This window comes from Amborella trichopoda, chromosome 9 (genome assembly GCF_054954075.1).
Source record: "Amborella trichopoda isolate Santa Cruz 75 chromosome 9, AtrichopodaSantaCruz75HAP2 v2.0, whole genome shotgun sequence".
Classification (NCBI taxonomy): Eukaryota; Viridiplantae; Streptophyta; class Magnoliopsida; order Amborellales; family Amborellaceae; genus Amborella; species Amborella trichopoda.
The window spans coordinates 54,409,334-54,413,116 of NC_142344.1; the positions used below are offsets into that span (position 1 = coordinate 54,409,334).

Sequence of the window (3,783 nt, forward strand, 5' to 3'; positions counted from 1 at the left end):
GACTCTGTCCATATTACGTCGTCATCTTCGATATTTCCTATAAGCGATTCAGTAGAATTTGAGGAGGTTGTATCATAATTGATTATATTATATAATTTTGATTTGATTGATTCATCTAGGTGTAATGCTTCTATTTTCTTTTTTAATTTGCATTGGTGTTTGTAATAGCTAACTTTTCCACATTTATAACATACTGGAAGTTTCTTTTTATGTTTAGTATTTGGAGAAAACTTTTTTATAAATTTTTGTTTAGATTTTTTATATTTATGTATTTTATCTGATCTATTTTTTTCTTTCTTGTATTTTTTCTTTTTCTTATATAACTTTTCAGGTTTATTATTTTTTCTATCTAAATGATATCCAAATTGTTCAATAAAATCATCAAGTTCTTTACGCTTAGTAATTTGTTGTTTATCAAGTTGTCTTTTGAGTTTAAGATCAGTACATAAGGCTAATCCTTCAATACATATTTCTGCTGAGAATTCACCAAGTGTATATGCAGAGTATATGATAACTCCATTATATTTCTTTCTTAGTCTCTCTTTGATTTTTTCTGCAAATAGGTATGGTAGACCAGCAATAAATTTTTCTTTCCAATGGTCTAACTGACAATCTTCTCGTATAAGTAATCTTGAGAAAAAGACATCCTTATACCATTTATAATGGGATAAAGTAGGACAGCGAAGGTTGGACAGCAGATCTTCTGATCTTGCTGCTAATAGGGCTGTACTTCCTACGAAATATAGCGTAATAGTATATATGAAGGTGTTTACTGCATCACTTTCAGTATAAATTATTTCTTGATTTTGTTCATTTCTAGCAGTCCATTGTCTTGTATTGGTGAGGATTCTGTTTTTGGTTTCATCATCAACATAGAAATCCTACCAGCTTCTTAACCAACCAGTGAATCCATTCACTATTGCTTTGGCAACCTCTTGGTCTGGATTGCCTGTCATATTGTTTGCTGAAGCAAACATTGTCATATGTCTCATGGCATCTAATATTTTTAGTTCTGATAAACCTTCTATTGTCCAGTTGACTATTGATCTTCTTGAATAGGAAACAGCCTTTTGTATGGCATCCTCTTTGAGTTGTACGTCAACAGGTATAGGTCTCTTATAGTATGGTAAAGCTGTGATTGGTTTCCATGTTTTATCATATGCTATCCTATTTAAATCAGTGGGTGAAGTATCCATAAAAGCAGATTCTTGGTTTTGTATGGTATCTTCTATAATTGGTTGCTCTTCTTGGAGCATCATAGTCTCATGCTCTGGAATCTTTGTTTTTTCTCTATCTGAAGATTCTGGGATAGTAGGTAAAGGTACAGAAATACTGGGTATTGGTATAGGAATACTAAGTTTGGGAGAAGGGATTACTTTGATATTTAATTGGGCTAATTTAGATATTAACTGGTCCATTAATGTTTTATTATCTTCTTCTATATGAAATTTAGTTTTATTCAGTTCTGGAGGAGGTTTGAACAAAATCGCTTTAGGAATAGAATTTAGTTTTATTAAGTTCTGGGGAGTAGCTAATCTTTCTATACGTTCTGCTTGTTTCCCTAAAGATTGCATATATAAATTGGTATAATTGTGTTGTTCTACTATGTGAGGTATTAGTTCTTGCTTTTTACCTATTTCTTTTGGTAGAACTTTATATGGTGTTGCAATAATATCATATAAGGATTGTGGTGGTTCTCCTTTGTTTAATGGGGTTATTACACCCTTTAGTATTATACTTTTCTCAGGAGGGTGTGTACTAGCAGTAGTAGTACCATCCGTACTGATATATGTTTTCTCTTCTATTGTTTGAATAGTATTGAATTGAGGAATGTTAATCTTATATTGAGTACATACTTCTTGTAACCATATAACAAATCTTTTTGTTTCTCTTTCCTTTTTCAATAATTTATTATATTTTTTATGGAATAATTCTACTAACCTAGGTTAGAATGTTTTAAAATACCATTCTCTAATACCTTGATTTTTTGGAGCAAGATAATCTTGTTGTATATAGGCAATATCTATTTTTCTCTTTTTTCTTGCTAATTTAGCAGCTAAATATTCTTCCATATATGTATCATTATTTATATCATCTTCCACTTGTAATGTTAGTATTTGAAATTCAGCTATGTCAGGTTCAGATGTATACGTGGGAATGACTACGTGATCAGCTGTTCGTTTGACTCCTTGTAATTGGAAGTCTGAAGATGTAGGTATTGATGGAGAATGAAGTATTATAACATCGGGAGTGGTATGACAAGATTTTTTAGCAGGTACTAATGGTTTTTTATTTCATTTCCTATTAATATCTATATCATCCTATACTATAGGCTGTTGAAATTTTATTTCAATATTTCCATCTTGATATTCTATTATTTGATTGGGCATATTATTCACAGGTACTTCCTTGGGCTGGTTTGCATTTTGCAATGACCATGATTGAGGTAGAATAATTTCGGACCAAATTATGGTTTTAGGTATAATCGTATTTGATTTTTCTATATTAGTTTGGAATAATATAGTTTGATCCTTCTTATCGGTTTGCATAATATTAGGACAGAGAGTATTCATTACTTTATAATAAATTCTATATACTATTGCTAAATTTTGAGAACCATGCGTCATATTGAATCCATGAGTTTTCAAATTTATAGTTAATATATCTAATATATTTGGGTCTGTTAATGAAACAGAAAATTTTGGAAAACAATTAAAATAAATGGGTCCACTACATAGACTGGATTCAACCATGCCTAGGAGTCAGTCTGAAAACTTATTGTGTCTTGTATCTCTTAGGCATACAAGCACTGAGGTGTTTAACCCTAGACGAGTTAATGGTTTAATGGCTATTTGTATTAATCCAATGTGTAAATATTTATAATTATTTTTTTTATGTTTTTCAATAATTTTTCTTGATAATAGTTGAAAGTCTTCTTGATTTTGAGTTACTGATAAACTTTCTTCTACTGTTTTTATAGCATAACCTAATTTGAATTTGAATGTTCCTTTTTGATAAATATCTTTTATCGGTACTTTAGGAATATTCCAATTTTGTATATAATGTTCAATATCATTTATGATGATCTCTTCCTTATTTTTAACTTTTAAGGTTTTAGAATGAGTTGCTGTATTACCTTTAAGATTCCTAATTAAATTTGCCATCTGTAGGTTGCGGATAATCACAATCTGGATGATCAAGGGTCCAGCGTGTTCCCCTCTTCCTGGCCTTGACGGGTACTTTGCCTAGACTTTTCCTTTCGTCTCTTGCCTTAACTCTCAGACCTACTTTCTTAGATGTAAATTTAGTTAGGTTTCTACAGTAATACTGTAACTTTTAACTCTTACCAGTTTACTATTTTCACTGTCTGGCTCTGATACCAAAACGCGCCCGGATCTACAGCGAAAACTTTTGATATTGTTTACAATAAGTATGTGAATATTAAGCTATTATACTTTACTATTTCTTGTAAAATTTTATAATAATTGCGACAGAATAGGAGTATGCAAATGAAGGGTATGACTGATATATATATTACTAACCACTGGGTGTGGTTGTGATTGCCTATTTTGATACTAAATACTATTTTGAATTGCATCAGATAGCAACACACTCTTATATAGACATTTATACATCAATTTGTACAGAGTAGTACATCGGAAAGAAGACTGTAAAAATACACTTATACAAACTGTATACAGACAAATTAAAAACAAACTGTAAAAGTAACAAACTGTAAAAGTAAGTTAAAGCAAACTTACATACAAACTTACTGTGTACACA

At 30.6% G+C, this 3,783-nt stretch overlaps 1 long non-coding RNA gene across 1 annotated transcript; it reads left to right on the forward strand.

Annotated features, from left to right (window-relative positions):
• The first annotated feature begins 295 nt into the window (after positions 1 to 295).
• Positions 296 to 3,422, forward strand: LOC148780664 (uncharacterized). The gene is made up of 3 exons (XR_016040406.1): positions 296 to 2,275; positions 2,402 to 2,446; positions 3,171 to 3,422. It is a non-coding gene; the product is annotated as an uncharacterized LOC148780664 (long non-coding RNA).
• Positions 3,423 to 3,783: the final 361 nt, after the last annotated feature.